The 16,724-nt window shown below is 46.5% G+C and overlaps 1 long non-coding RNA gene across 1 annotated transcript; it reads left to right on the top strand.

Annotated features, from left to right (window-relative positions):
- The first annotated feature begins 1,928 nt into the window (after positions 1-1,928).
- LOC144166710 (uncharacterized) lies at positions 1,929-6,558 on the top strand. The gene is made up of 5 exons (XR_013321734.1): positions 1,929-2,285; positions 4,460-4,517; positions 4,905-5,070; positions 6,160-6,258; positions 6,424-6,558. It is a non-coding gene; the product is annotated as an uncharacterized LOC144166710 (long non-coding RNA).
- The last annotated feature ends 10,166 nt before the right edge of the window (positions 6,559-16,724 follow it).

Here is a 16,724-nt window from a genome sequence, read left to right as displayed (position 1 = left end):
CGGAAGGGCTGAGGATAAGTGGAACGGGGGCAACAGCTGGGAGGGGGAGGAGGAGTGCCCTTTTTTTCACCCCCTGCCCACGCCCATGGATACGGTTGACTCGCTTCTCCTTGTCAAGGCGTTCGTCCCGCTTTTACGCTGGAGCGGCGCAAGTGTGACGTCAATCACTCTCGAAACAAGATTAAACTGCCCAAGGCGGATGCACTGGAGCACTATAGCGCACGTGTGAGAACGGGCACTTCCGACCAGATCTGAAATACGTACTAGTGGGCCGCCATGCACAAGGGATAACTGTGGCTGTGCTGTTTTCCTGTCTCCAACGCGATGGCGTGGCCTAAAAATCAAGCTCGAGCCCCGCGTTTGGTTCTTATATGGCGCAGCCCTTTGGCGGCCGTCTCTGGGATGAGTCGCGTCGCGTCATCGCCGTAACCGAGTGAATGATGGCAAGACCGAATAGTAACAGAAAGCGGAGGGGGAGAGTGTCGCGAAATTCTGAGTGGAGGGCTGCTCGCCGTGGCCCGCGTGTCGAGCCCTCTACGAAAGTGTACGGTTGAGGAGGAAGGGGTGGGAATTATGCGGTGCTCGCATTAGACGCTCGTCTGCCCTAAGCTGGTGAAAACGTGAGGGGGAGTGCGCGTGACGATGGTGTGCGTTTCCTGCCTAAGTCGCGGGTCACGGTCCCTTCCTGAGACGCACTTCGAGCCGCCGACTCAGAGGCTCATGATCGCTGCCGTCGAGAGAACCCATGAGTGAGTGCTGCCTCACCGCGGCGCTGCTGCGCCGAAATAACGAATAGAGAGTAGCGTATTCCCCAGCTAAGTTTTTTCTGTTTTTGTTCGCAAGTACACCGCAATAAATCTGGTTCTTCACCGTCGGGCGTCGACAAGCTGCGTCGGCCTGAAGCACAGCTCAGCTAAACGTAACAACGCCTAAAAAAATTGGGCCCATCTCCCCACGAGGGGGGACTCGAGTAAATGCGTCGCGTAGGGGGTGGGTGTATTGCGTTAACGTTAGTGTTTGGGGGGGTGGTGGTGGGGTCGTAGTGAATGTGTTAACTATTATTGCTTATTACTATTAATTATTATTATTTATTTCATATATTAATTATTACTTTCGTGATTTTGCGACTCGAGTCCCCCTTCGTGGAGAGATGGGCCCAATTTTTCTTTTTTTTTTGTGACGCAAGAAGTGAAGGCAAGGAGTAGGTTGTTGTAAGTCGGTTTTTATTTATTTTTTGCTGTTGTCGTTGTATTGCGCTCTAAACTTTTTTTCCTCCCATATACTCCATAGAGGTTCTTTTTCGCCTGTCCTCTAGCGGTCCTCCTTGTAGGAGTTTTTTTACTACATGGAACAGGGAGGTTTTGTTTACCTCCTCAAAACAGGGAGTTTTTAGGTTATAGAAAGGAGGTATTTAGGGAGTGTTAAGAAATGTTCGGGAGAATTTAAGGAGGTCAAAATGGAGTATTCTTTACTTCCTGAAGGGCGTTTTTAAGTGATGTTTATGGAATTTTTAGGCGGTTGAATAGGAGCCTATTATGGCTCCCTTTGGAAGTACTTATGTTAGTTTAGGGGCGTTTTTAGGAGGTTCAAGGGAAGCATTTACTTCTTTTGAATGGAGTTTGACGAAAGCTTGGGGAGTTTTGTAGGCCTTCCGAAAGGAGGTTTTCAAGGCCACAAGGGAGAATTTCTAGTTCCCTGCGGGAGTATTGATTTCACACGGTTTTTCTCGATTTCAGGTTTATTTCAAACGAACTATCGCAGACAAGTTTACATGGTACATGGTGTACACAAGGAGGTTCCGAAATAAATACTTATGGCGACCTCATATTAGAAATCACAAATGGTACATTGCTAAATAACACGCCAGTTAGGAATTGAAGACAGCAATACGATGCTAGTTGAACAAAGCGTAGAAACACACTGTAAAAACTCGCCGTCACTTTAACGGCCATCTCTCCGTTAATTTTGACGAGCTGCCGCCGTCCAAGGGAAAAGACGTCCTTTCTCCCGTCAATAAAGAGGAGAGGGGGAAAACTACGGGACCGCAGCAAAACAAACAAACTGCTTCTGGGCGTAAAGCGCTCCAATTGGCTCCCGCAGTCGTGCAGGACCCTCCGGGAAGACTTTTTTTTTTTTTTTAGCCGGGCCATCTTCCGCCGCCTCCGTCTTCCTCCCTCGGTGCTGCGTTGTTTGTCCTGCGATTCTGCGTGTCGTCGCGCCATTTTTTGCCTGGTGTGCCACAAGTGACAACATTCTAAGCCAGGAGGCAATGACACCTGAAGAAGGTGAGTACTGTTCACTTGCTTTTGTGCCAGAAAATGTGTGGGAGGCGTGTTCTTTAGAGCTCGTTTGTGCGCTCACCGCGTGCGAAGCACATGGGTGAGCAGCGCCTTAGGCCTAAGTCTCTCGGCCCGCTTGAGCTGTAGCTGACGGAGGTACCCTTGCTAGCGCTCTTTATTGGCTTCGAACAAAAAGCAAGAGGATCGCGTTCAATGCTTCTTTTCGCCTTTCAATGGGACAAGATATTGCTAACGTGTGAATAAACGTGCACGAAGTAAAGCGTGCATCGGCTTCCGCTGAAAGCGCACCGGCGCAGGAGTTTTGCAGAATTTCGATTTGGGGGGGGGGGTGTCGGTGGGATGTTTGGGGGGGTGTTGTATAAATCCCTAGGCAGGGTGCTTGTGGTTGTGGAACATTTTTGGGGGGGGTGTCGAAGTCCTTCTGGGGGGTGTTAGGGGGATGTGTATAAATCCCTGACCGGCCGTACGAGTGAGCGAAAGCGTACGAGTGAGCGAAAGCGTACGAGTGAGCGGAACGTATTTCGGCGCCAACGTATAAGTAAGCACACGTTTTGTGCAGGCGCAGGGCCGGATATTTTAGTGGGATTCACCTATCCGCATCAGGCGCATATCGATTCATTTTGTCTGTGCGGGAATGCGCACCCGCCGTGAGCACGGGCGCCTTCGCGTACACCGGTTAATCGCCTGTGCACGCCGCTACATTGATTTGCTCAGGAGGGTTTAACTCGTGAAGCGTATACGGCAGTGTCTGCAGAGTTACAGAATTTGAAAAAGTAACTTGTCAGAGATACAGTTTCTGTAAAAAAAAGTATCGTAATTAGTTTTCTGTTAATGTAAAAACCAAGTAATAAAGCCCAAACCAAATGATAAAGTTTACTTCCTGTAAGCGCACGAAGGCAAGAAGATAGTCAAAATTACACGTGGTGAATATCTAGACAAAGGGAATCTAAAACAGGACAAACTCAAGCCCAGCACCAAAAATCGTTGTGGATGCCTCACTTTCTTGCATCCGCGTTTTTGTGATGCACCGTTGGAGTCGGGGAATTCATTCTCGCTTTCACGAAATGAGTTAGCTTTTCTCAAGCCGACAATGAGTGTTTGACGTTGATCGCCGCGAAGCAACAACGCCGCCAGCAACAGAGGCTCGGCAGACAACCCTAATGCTGTCCATATACTGTGCCGCCGAGTGGGACAGCTCGCACGGGCGCCTAGACAATACTCCAGATGTTTTTCAACCATGGGAAGAGAGTGAGCCGGCAGGGATAACGAAGAAAAATGTTTCTGGCCCCAACCGCCGTGGGCGCCGGCTTCTTTCGCCGTGTCAATATGGCTGCCCCGCTCTCGGTGGGCCCTCTCCGGAGGTCTTTCTCTACACGAGTAGGCCAGCTTCCTCGTAGGGGGACGCCTAATTGCCATTTTCTTCACTTTCTTGTTTCCGCTCGACTCAAGACGGAAGAAAAACTTTAAAATCATTTTACATACCGACCTTCGATCTCGGTCTTATGCAACCATAGATCTCAGAGTGGTATCTTCCCTTAAGAGCTACCTACGGTCCTAAACTGCGAAGGAAGCCGTGTTGAGGAACGGTGAAGGGGATATGGGGAGAAAAAGTCCTAAAAAGTGAAAGCGCGGTCTATACGCCGGTCTTTAACGAGTGCGGCTGTTATTTGGATGGTTCTTGGTAAAAAGAAAATAACTGTTTCGGTGTTTTCTGTTACACTTACATCACAAAAAGCAACAGGGTTACAGTTGCAAGTTTTTCTTTTTGAAAAGTAACTAGCTACAGTTTCGAGTCATGGAAAATAAGTAACGAGATAGCAGTAATTCGGTACTGTCACTGTTACTGCCAAGGACTGGAACAGACTCACGAAATCCGACTGGCTGACAATGACGTTACATACACGCTGTGCCCCTGAAACTCGCAAAGACACGGACGCCGTGGGAAATAGGGAAAGGGCGACGCGAGCTTTTCTCTTTTTCGGTATTAGATTTTTTATGAATTTGGTAGTGCGCTATAACAGGTGTAAATGTAATGGTAGCTAAATTAGAAACCGAAACCACTGATAGTTTATTAGTCATGGCATGGCGTTTATTTAATGCTTCAACCCTTTCTGTGTCTTGTACAGAATTTATTAACCTGTGGGCTTGTAAATTTTCAGCACGCAGGTCAAGGCACACTTCGGGGACTGCCGGCAACACCACATCTTGCTGTCATAGGTGGGTATTTGTCATTTATAAATTTACACAAAGTAGTTATTTTCAAGAAAAAATTTAATGGCTTTATAAGCAAAGGAGAGGCAAGTGCTGGCATAATTTGGCTTGCGATTTCTGTCGGCAGAATCGACATTGCTGAAGGATTTTTTAAAAATCTTGCTTTATATTTAATGGAATGTAATACCTCTTGAAATGCATTTTTATGGATTCAAATGTTGATAACGTCGCAGCTCAGGCCAGTTTTGGCATAATAACAATTTGAGGTGCTTCGGATGCATTTTACTGAATGGCAGTGGGCTTACCATAACGATATCGTAGCTCAAACGAAACCTTTGCATAGCCTCTTCAAACACGATGTTGCGAATGTGACATAATATTCTGTCTATGCAGGTTCGAGCTTGGGAGACATTCGTCAGGTCGTGCTTGCAGTCGATGGACATGAATGCATGGCCACTGCTAGCATGGAGAAGGCAATGGGACTACTACTTGGAGCCTTCTTCGTTTTCAATATTTCGTACCCGTCTGGCTGCCCTCTCACCATGGAGTTCTTTCAAAGGTAAATGAACTTGAAGTGATAGTTTTTCTGATACAGTTTGCAATTTAAGTGTCAGCAACTAGTTTCCTTAAGATAACGAGCATTCATGAAAATGTCTCGTCTGTCTCGCGACGGACAACTTCGCCTCCCTTGGTACCACAATACAGTAAACTCATGATAATTCAAACTCAAAGGGACCCCGATGAATCTGTTTACATTATCAGAGGTTTCAATAATCAGAAGTTATCATAAATATGGTTAGGGGCAACATACAAACTTGTGTTGTAATGAAACATTCACATATATTTAGTAGTAAAGCATTCACGCAGAATAGTTGCTATTCACACCCTGAAAAAAGAATCACGAATGGATTACTGCTTTGCTTTGCATGAGAGTCCAAAACAGTTTTTTTTCTTTCTTTCTTTCTCAATCTACACGCGGTTGTTGGCGCGTGCATGTCGTTTTGACACGTGTATGCAGGTAATAGGATTTATTTGTGGCTATTAGTGATATGAGGATGCAAGTTTGCAGCTAGAAGCAGCAAATGCAACCGATATTTTCTGCCAAGTACAAGCGAAGAGTGCGAATTAACCGATTTTACGTAATGAAGCTGTTTGAATTAAACGACTCTAAAATATATTGCAAACAGCGGGCAACCAAAATTTTGAAATTTGTGAGAATTAACCGAAAGTGTGAATTGTCCGAGTTTGAATTATCTTCACTGTACTGCACTTGGCACAGATATCTATTCTAGGCATCATGATAAGTAACCTATTCTTTCCTAGCATTGAGGTGAGGTGCTGTTCAGTGTGAAATGTAAATGCACAGGTTTTCTTAATATTTTTTTCAAATTTAAAGTTTTGTGTGCTTTATGCGCCGAAGCTAAACCTGGGCTGTGAGGTACACTGTAGTGGAAGACTGCATGTGCAAAGCTTCCGATATTTCTTACTGATTATTTTCCAAATTAGTCCCTGACACTTGACCACATGTGCTTTACAGAAAGAATTTCATTTTATAAATTATATCGCATATGTCATCATAAAGCCTAAATATGTAGTAGTCAGTTCGTGGCCTATAGATTTATCTTATCTCTTTTGAATTCCTTTCCAGGTACTTCGGGCAGATCAACCCATCCGAAGGACGAGGCAAGGGGCTGACCAGTGGCATAGTACCGAGGTTGCTGAGCCTTCTTAAAGCGCTTTAACATAGGTATGTTGAGTCTTTAATTATGACCAGTATATAGGTATGACCAGTAGGTTGAATCAAAACAGTATGCTTACCACGCATGCATGTCGCACAGCAGCGAAACGTCGCTGCTGAACGATTTCAAGCAATCACTAAAATGAATATTGTTCTCTTTCATTTTTTTCTCAGGTAATGCACCCATGGCTCCTGGTAAACAAGTAGCAGTCTGGAAGTTTGACGTTTTTTAAATCTATGTTCCATCCATGTACCCACTGTACCATTCAATTTATGCATCCATTGTACCATTCTCGAGGAATAAATATACGAACACAGATGCCAGCTTTTGTAGCATCTTTTATTTGATAGTGTCCCCTGTACGTGGCACTCTTACAATTCATTCCCCAATTTTGTATTTAATGATAAGAGGAAAAAAACTGATACCTGATCAATTTTGACAGCCTAATACTATTTTATATATACAGAAGTGTACAACAGCCCAAATAACATCTGAAGCCGTCATTATGACGACTCCTTAGTAGTATAGGATGACAACAAAAACGTCAAAATGACGACCAAATGTATAATGAAAAGACTGGGGCTGTCATTTTGACGACTTTTTGTATATCAGGTTGACAGGTGGTCGTCAAAATGACAGTGAAAGTCTTTTTGACGACTTTCTTGTATATCAGGTTGACAAGTGAGTCGTCAAAATGAAGCCAACACGTCATTTTGACGACTAATTTGTATTTCAGGATGACAAGTAGGCCTTCAAAATGACCAAAAACGCCGTCATTTGGTATTGACGACCACTCATCAATTTGACGGCCAAAGGCTTGGAAATAGAGCTGCCAGAACTTTTCCGTCATTTTGACCAAATTTTTTTTACAGTGCAATATTACTACAAGAACTGGAAATACGCGAAAAACAAAGATAGGCACAAACACAACCGCATGGTAAGTGAAATCATTATAGAATACTAGAGGATCGAGAACGCGTCAGTACTTATCAGAACTTATCAGTACGCATCAGCGCTCAGTACACAGTGAAAAAAATGGCTGCAGTGGTTTACAACAACAAAAAAAAATTCAGTAGGTGGTGAAATGAGCGAGAGCTGTTTGCTAGTTGAACAAATTGTAGAAACAATAATAATACAAGAACTGGAAATACTTGAAAAACAGATAGGCACAAACACAACCGCATGGTAAATGAAATCATTATATAATACTAGAGGATCGAGAACCCGTCAGTATTTATCAGAACTTATCAGTACACATCAGTACTAAGTACACAAAGTGAAGAAAAAATGGTTGCAGTGGTTTACAACAACAAAACAATTTTTCAATTTGTCGTGAAATAAGCGAGAGCTGTGCAACGATTTGATATTGAAAGGTAACAACCATTTTGTAGGTGGTAAAGGCACAAGAGATAAATGATGTAGGAGACAGACTGCAGTGAGATGGCTATGGATAAATGAGTAATGTAAAGAACGAAAAATATGCTGCGGAAAATACCAGTGCGTTTTGATAAAGACACAAATGCGCCAAGAAAAGTGACCGAGTCTGACGGGTTAATTGCAATGATATAGAACAGAATGGGTGGTATCGCGACAGCTTCTTTAGAGTGAGAACAAAAAGCCATGAAATTCGTGTTTTTCGGATAATTTTTAGTTGATTCATTTCGCACCAGTTGCCAATATTATTTAGATAATTGTTTCAAGTTAAATTACTTTGTTAATATTATTGCTTCACTGAAAGATAGCTGTATTATGAGCCTACAGAACGGCCCACCAAATATCCCCTTTTCAGTAAAAAAAAGAAAAAAGAAAAAGTCAGAAATATAATACGGAATTCTTTTTGACTACTATCCAATGATTACAGGATTGAAAACAAATATTAGTGAGCGATATTGATGCGATAAAAGTTAATTAGTTCTAAATCCTTCACACGTGGTTTGGCGCAGGCAAGGTCCAAAAAGCCATGTTCCACAAATGTTAGAGCTCTGTGTGCCTTCTTGGGATATTGAATGTTGAAAATACAGAACGATGCAAACAGACTACACAGTCCTCCCAGTAAAGATGATGCAGTCAAGACACGCTGGCCATCGATGTGGAGGCTAACTTCCCCGTTCACGGAATGCAGGCAGGGAGTCAGAGGAACATCTGCCTGAAAAAGCAAAAAAGAAAAAAAATGCCCCACAAGTAAAATTCAAAACAGACACTATGGTTAAATGAACTTAATAATTCGGTACAGTAATAAAATTGTAAGGCCAGGTTCCCTGCGAATTCCAGTACCTAAATTAGGAATGCAAAGGCTTCATAAAACCAAGTGCCAGTACATTAACCGTCGTGGCTTTTGCAGCAATAAAAAGATATTACTTCCGCACAATATACTCGAGCACAACTTTAAATGACAGTGAAGATAAAATGCAAGTCTCTGTAGGTTGATAGATTAGTTTTTGTTTTTGATTGAAAAACACTTTGGTATTGCATGATTTTGTTAACTGCTGTTTCTTGCTTTAAGATGCCAGCTTGCATCTATTCAAGTGAGTGGGCACACAGTTAAAGATGCAAACCCTTACACTGCCTCTCCCCTACCATGGTGGCTCACTTTCATAGAAAAAGTGGAGCTTTTGCGAGCTGGACAGCTGTTGCAAGCCGTGGCAATACTCACTTCTGCTGGAGGGGCCAACTTGGTTTCCGAATGCAGCCTTGCCTTGTACAGCACAGCCTATCCTGCCTTAAGATCTATGAAGTCATTCAACTCGATCATGTATCAGGATCTGCAGAAGAAAATCGTGTCAGCAAATAATGAATTCATGCCGGACAGGCACCCACCGTTTCAGTTATACTTGCAGATACCTCCACCTATTTCCCTCCTGGTGTTACATCCAAAGCTAATTTGTTACGGCTTGTCTCATCAAGTATGGTCATTTGTCATAACACAGCTAGTCATACAGGAAAGTCCTTCACTGGGTCAGAAAACACTTTCTTTTTTAACAGTAGTAATAAACTAGGCGACTCAGTCATCCGTATTCTGACACCTTAATATTCTGTGTCACCGAGCTGACAAGCGTGATTGGTGCATAAGGTCATTTGTAGCCGCAACCGTTACTACAGCCTTGTTAGCTAACGTAAACCTCGTTCATGGCACCAAATTACTTGTGATTGCATGGCAACAAAAAAAAAAACAGCTGAAATGGAAACGCTATTCTCGCAAACTTACCAATGCTGCATCCCACACACACCTGCCTTAGTTAATTTACCGTGATTGTAGAAGTTTCCGTCACGCAAAACCACAGTGCACTTTTTCGAGCTGCAAGCCCCGTGTCAAAATCGGGTGTCAGATGAATCGAGTAATTTTTGTGTATGGTCTTACTATTGATTATGACAAATTTATTACCAACAAAAGAAGAGTGTGTGCATTGTCCTTGTAAAAAAATGATATCCTTTTTTATGCCCGGCAGACTTGTATCATGCTACGGCAAACTCTGTTCTCTTCCATAAGGGCATGAATTTGTGTTTTTAATTACGTGGCCTTAGCTGGCGACTGACGGGCCCCGATTGTATACAGACCCCTCATTATCATCCGAAAGGGAATAAAAACATTTCGGTTTCGAACCACGTCACCGTCGTGGTCCACACTATATGCATTTAATCGTTCGATAGGCTCATAGCATCTTTTACGCATGTCACCGTTTCCTTAATAGGGTACGCTGTTAGATGTGAAGAGTCGACTCAAGCGAGCAAACAACCCCACCGAATCTACAGGGCACAGTTTTCGAAGGGGGTGGCCGTCTGATCTGCGGCTTTCGCCGACCAGAGCGCTAAGAATGAGTCAGAGCCTTGAACGAAAACAACACAAAGACTTATATTTGGACAGGCAAGCCATCAGGAGCGTTAACAAATAGATATTACAAAGTAGAGCAGTTAACTAAAAAGAACACGAGCAGTTCGATGCATATGAGAGACAGAGTCCCACAATATTCACCGACCGGGCCCGACGATGCACCGCTGTCGGAGGCGATTCGGTCACGTTGCTTTGAAACGACGCCGCACGCGACAAACGATTTCATCTCGAATGCCGTGTTACAAACCAGCCTACAAAAGAATGCGAATGCATACCCCAAAAGCCACAAACAACTACAATAAAACGAGTGTGCGCTTTTTTCTTTGCCCGTGCGTGTACGTGATGTGTGCGGCACGGGTACTTCGCATTTAACCCTATCCAAACGTTTGACAAACGCATCGACTGATGAAAGAGCACTTACCAGCGAGCTGTCCACAGCTGTCGCCGTATCCAAATGTTGTTAGCGGCCGTTCGTCGTGTGACAGGGGCACATAAAAATCTTTCCACCAAATGGCACTACTAGTCCTTCTCAAATAAGAAAAAATGATGGCCCAAGGCGAGGCGCTTGAAGCTCCGGGTGCACCAAGTCACCGGCCGCGCTGCATTGATAACACGGAGGTTGTTTACATCCGGGCAGCAAGTCGTGCCGCCAGGGCAAGTTGAGTCGCTGCAGTCGGGTGCGTTGGCGCGCTGGCACGAGAATTTAAATTGTCTATATATGCGCAAGCAAGCGAAGCAGATGAACATTGCAATTGTTTGCAACGGCGAGAACTGTCTCTTTGTTAGCAGCAGAGTTTGACAACACCTACCGCCAAAATAAACAGATTGAAACAACACGGCCGCGCTGTCTGCTTGTGATCGCGCTGGCTGAAGCATCTATACGGGTATACGTACGGTATCGGTTTTGTAGCTGCATGCAACTGTCACGTCCTGCTTTCTCGTTCTAATTAGCATTAGTCCACGGTTGAAGTGCTGACACACGGAAACAACACAAGACTAACATGGCGACCGCCCGCTTGAGATGATTACCCCAGATGGAAAGTTTATTCTGGACGTGGTTGTTTAGATGGGACCGAACGCCATCTCACAAATGGTGTTATGTCGTTCTAAATCCTCCCTTTTGCTACACGGATGGGCAACGGTACTACCATGGAGGTTCGTCCACTTGTTTAGACCATGCCTAGGGACTACATTTTTTGCTATAAGTACTTTTCAGGACACATTACTTGATTAAAACTCCATTTCCGGCTAGTTTGCGTTTACAGTGTGGACGCTGAGAACGACGGCTTTGTGGTCGCTAAAGTGTACTGTTAAGGGGTCTTTAAGCAGTGGTCGTGCGTTGCAGAAACTGGTGAAGACGAGATCGATGCAACTGCTGCCGTGTATCAGCAGCTTCTTGACGTAGTTTGAATGTGTCAAGGATATAAGGCGCGTTCGTAGCCTTTGATTCTGTGTCGGTTTTGTGGCGCAGTGGGAAGAGCACCATGTACCTCGCGTTCCGCCCCCAGGGTCGTGGGATCGAAACCAGGCGCCGATAACTATTATTTTTTTCTATAGTGTAGGGGGAGGGGTGCGGACGGACAACAACGCTGCCCCTGTTGTTGAGAGCGAGGAGGGTACGGGGGAGAGACGCGCACCTGGGCCTCGCCACGACGCGCATGCGCAGTGAGCGTGTGGATGCCGCCGCCGACGGTCGAGTGACATCGTGCGACTAAGAAACGCTCCGCGTTTAAAATACTCACGCCATACCTTACAGTCTCCTTAACAACGCAAAGCTCAAGGAAATCAAGTCGGCTGACCGTGCATCTGTCGAGCCAAAGGGTTACGGTGGGGACAACAGAAGCGGGGAGGCTCATTCTCTTGCGCCTGGAACGGGCGACCCTACTCAGAAACCAGGCTCTCCTCACTGAAATGCGCCTCTTAGGATTCGGAGAAATTTATTTGTGCCTGTCTTACCCCGCAATGTGCATCCTGTGCGTGAATTACGAAGATCGTATAGACCCCAGCCCGAAAGATCTTTAAGATGCACCGGTATACGCCCTTCATCAGCAACAGGATGTGGCGTTTTACCCCAGAAGAGCAGCCACTGTCGTTTGAATCAAGAAACGCCGGTGCAGCCTCTGAATCCGCGCAAGAAGTCTGCTTCAAGCAGAGGAAGCAGTGATCGCTCTTACGCTGAGCCAACGCCGCAAAAAAGTCAGTGCATACATGACTCCCAACACGCGTGTTGCTAGTTTGTAGACAATCGACTGCACGTCACAACGCTTCAAATAATCTTTCAGAGACTACGGACGAGAGTAGAAAAAAGTATTTTTCATTGGTCGACCAGGGGTGATGTTATGGTCCTCGCCTCGTGAAAGGTAACCCTAGCTAGCACGGGATTCTTTGTCTTCGACTTGCTGCCCTTGCTTTATTCGCCAGGTTGAGCTGGCTTTCCAGGTCTGAGCTGGCCAGGGAAGCCATTCACTGATAGAAGGTGGCATTGGAAAGAGGGGGCAAATCTTGAGCGCGTTGGCAGACCCATACCATGTGGAATAGGGTGCCGGCAGCGTAAAGTGAGCATAGAGGGAAGATTGTTGGGTGGGGAAGATGAGGTGGAGGTGGGAGGGATGGGTATTCATTTGGAGCCACCGCCAAGTTGTACCTTTGTCACGGGACTGCCGCCAGTGTGGTGGTGGGAGGGTGCGGCTAGTTTGCCTGTAATGGGCGAGACTTTCTGTGTAGCCAATCAGTGGGTGGAAGAGATCAAGAGATCTTGGGGGTATGCAGAATGGCCACCGTCGGCAAGGGCTTGGTGTATAAAATCGCAAGCCATGCCCTGAGACGCTTCATTGATGGGGATGGCGGCACGTCCAGGATCCCAGACGATGCGTATGTCAGGGGTTGTCGATCAGTATTTGAGGAAGAGTAGGTCTGATAAACAGATGCGGCCATGCTGACAGTTTCGGCAGGCTGTCTCCAAATCGGAGAGAATAGTGACTGGCTCAGGGCGGGAAGTGGTGGCCAAGGCAAGCGACATCGACTGAGGTTGTGATAGTAGTGGCTGCATCGATGCGGTGGGCAGTAATCGTCTACACCGACGGGAGCAGTGAGGGTTGTATTGGCGTTAGCTCACAGCGGCTAACCCGGCAGGAGATCGCCAATTCTGTGGCTCGACATCCGACCCGCTGAGCCAGTGTTGGTGGGGCCGCTACCGAGCGAATGCATCCTCACTGTATTCTCTCCGATAGAACACATCCTGCATCCAGCAAAGAAAATTCTGCGCTCCTCAAGTTAATTTCTTACTCCAACAGAAGGCGCCTCTTTTATCTTAGTTTTTTCAGCTTGGCCGCTTTTGGGGAGTACCCGGGACCTTCAAACATATGGTAGGTGGCTGCGACAAACCTACACTACCCCAAACCTCCACGTTTCCACAGTACTTTGGTAGAGAGCCTTCGTCACTTCCGGTGTCGAAGATCCACTGCGCTTAATCGGAAGGTGTGCCGAAATGGCCCGAGATCAAGACGTCTGGAACGAGGACGCCGCTCTGAAGTTTTACACAAGCTGTTCTTCATCGAGGCTTTCATGGGAGGAGGGCGCTGCCATGTGGAGATGCCGTAGACTAGCGAGAGGGAGAACAAGCGCCAAGCGCAGGAGGGCGGAGTGAAAACGCGGGTGAGAGCACGCGCGAAGCGCTGGTGGGCGTGGTTTAGGACAGGAGGAGAAGAGTCCGCCAATTGGAGAACGCGCGTTCAACAGATGGTTCGGAGGGGCGCGCATATACAGACGTGTGCGCTTGGCGGCTGTTTGTCGAATCACGGCCGGACTCGACTCTCCTCCTCCCGCGGGAGGAGGAGAGTCGAGTCCGGCCGTGATTCGACAAACAGCCGCCAAGCGCACACGTCTGTATATGCGCGCCCCTCCGAACCATCTGTTGAACGCGCGTTCTCCAATTGGCGGACTCTTCTCCTCCTGTCCTAAACCACGCCCACCAGCGCTTCGCGCGTGCTCTCACCCGCGTTTTGGAGGAGAGTCGAGTCCGGCCGTGGTCAAATGTTCCAAAATGGGTAGACTCGCGCGCTCTCCGGAAGAACACGCCGCCGGTCGGTAGCGTCTCCGAGAGTTTGCGCGTGAACGAGAATCACTCTGCTTGCTTTCAAGAGTTCTGCGAAGCTTAGCCTTGTGATTAGGGAACGCCAGGCAGCTTCGCTTGTAATATAAGCATTTAATAATAATAATAACAATAATAATACGTTTATTTCATCATCATTGTACATATTTCCAGAAGCCCGCATTAATAACAGCTGGACTGAAGCTGCTGACCCCTAACTTGCTGAACAGCAAGGATCAAGAAGAGAATAAAGACAACCAAATGTACATAAGACCAATACACAGGAACACTGGTTTAACATTTCTAAGCCTTGTTACAAGCTACTACAGAAAAGTAAAAGAAAAAGAATAGAAAAAAAAGTGAGAAAAGAAAGATACATAGCGCAACAAAATTTGGAATAAAAAGGTGCAATGGCTTGTATTTGCAAAAAAAAAACACACAACAAGAAAGAGAGAAGACATACTCACAGGAGGTACACTTTTTAGGGACAGAAATCTCTAACAAAGAAATAACATGAATTATGAAAGCAAAGTGGTACTAACTCTCTATTTGTCTATCTTTGTTAACGTCAATCTTTAGTTTGTGACGTTAAGTTAGTGAAGCTGGGGTAATTCTTTCCCAGCTTTCAGAAAAAGCTCCCTCCATTTCTCTCTCTTTCTATCTTGTGTAATGGTTAGCATAGCAGAGATGCACAAACATCAGTGTTTGTACAACTGAAGATGCACACCCTGTTCTCATTTACCCGTGCCCGCCAGGCTCCTGCCCTGCCTTACATTGCAGTTACCGTAACTAGATTGGGTAACAGGTCATCACCGTCTGTCATTGTCTATCGTCATGGCCTGTCACCGGCAGACTAAGCGGAAGAGAGGAGTCACCAGCACCAGTTATTGCAGCGACAACGCAGAATCAAGTCGATCCTCTTATTGTGACATAAGCTTCAATTGTAAATACGTTTTCATCTTGAAAGGGTTCCTAATAATAACTAATCTACTAAAAATGCACATCCATTTGAAGAGAAGTACATGTTCTTCAGGATACTCAGGGGCGACTGGCACTAGCCGCAGTGCCTGTAATTAGATGAGGGTGCTTGCAAAGGCTATGAACAAAAACATGTTTTCGAAGAAAGCATATGTAAAAAAAAATTACCTAGATCGGGGACTATTACAACCAGAGCCAACGAGAAGTCGAAGTTGCGTGAAAGCTACATAAAGCCATAAAATACCAACATTAAAAGGGCGTCGCGGGTTCGTGTGGCGATGCGAGGCGAGGTGCGACAAGGCAGCGATGACAACGTATCGCGTGTCGGGACGTCGGCAAGTTGGAAACACTGTTGCCCTCCGAGGAAACTCATGCACTGCACCAGGTCGTTACGGGGTGTCGGACCACAGCAGGCAGCGGGCAGCAGGAAACCGGGGCCTGCTGGTAGACGCCAGGCAGCAATATGCAGGTCGTACAGCGGCCGGGCGTGCCAAGGTAGGCGCGACGGTGCATGAGTGCGGTGGAGCGGACCCTCGCCACAGTATGGAAAGGCGCCAGGTGGACCCCTCCCTAGCTCGTGCCCTCTAAACCACACGAGCTTCAGGTCTTCCACTTGGACGTAGCTATGGTTGGTCTTACATTTTGCAATCCTCCAGGCGGTCTCCCGTTTGAGCCGGGCCTCGCTGGTTTCGCTTGTAGCGAGTTTCCATGAGGACACGCTGGACAACAGCATCATCTTGTGTGGCCTGCCTCTACCATGGGTCCACGACGTTGCCATCGTGTCTGCTAGCGCGAGCGCCTCACATCACGCCATATAACATTTGACGCATATAGGGTGAAATTTGAAAGTTTGCGTTTGGGTTTAACGCGAGACGCATCTGAAAGAGGGAGGCGTACAGTTGTCGGAAAAAGACTGCGCAGTCTTTTCACAAATGTACGGATCCCTCTTTTTTCAAAAACGCTGCGCATTATTGACGCCAAGATTACATTTTCCTCTTTCAAGTTTGTACTTGCGTTATCCCCCGCCGCCCCTCCCCCAGTTCCAGCACAAACTCAAATCGTTACTTAGCGTTTTGAACGGCGTCCGACTGTGGTGGTGACCCCGTGCTACATAACCGCACACACACTGGGATGTTCGTTTCCAAAGCCTCGTGCTTCAAAGCGGGGGATCTGGATAGGCGAGGGCCTTATTTGTCTTACTAAATGGGAAAAGTGGCCGTAGTCGTCATCGTCGTCATCGTCAACAAGAGTTGCACCAAAGTGGCCGCCGATGCAAAGAGAAAGTAAAAAAAAAAAGTACACAGTTTGATTCGTGTGGTGAATTGAATGCGGGGCAGAGCAGGCGGCGAGTGCGAAGCAGGAGGCAGTGGTCTCGCAGGGCAGCGTTCCTAGAGGAGGTAGAGGGGGAGAAAGCCACGCGCCACTGACGTTTAACGGCCGATTCCTTTGCACGAACTGCAGAATTTGCGTGGTGACGGCGCTGGCATTCTCGGGCGAGGGCCCGTTGACGTTCGAGCTGACACAACGCAGCCCCGGCTCCGCGGCTCTAGGACATTTCAGAATGATTTGAACTGTGT

This window comes from Haemaphysalis longicornis, unplaced genomic scaffold, assembly GCF_048455015.1.
Source record: "Haemaphysalis longicornis isolate Haplotype H1 unplaced genomic scaffold, Haemaphysalis longicornis Haplotype H1 scaffold_187, whole genome shotgun sequence".
In the NCBI taxonomy this organism is placed as follows: Eukaryota; Metazoa; Arthropoda; class Arachnida; order Ixodida; family Ixodidae; genus Haemaphysalis; species Haemaphysalis longicornis.
Note: the sequence above shows the minus strand (reverse complement) of the source record. Positions and strands in the feature narration are given on the sequence as shown.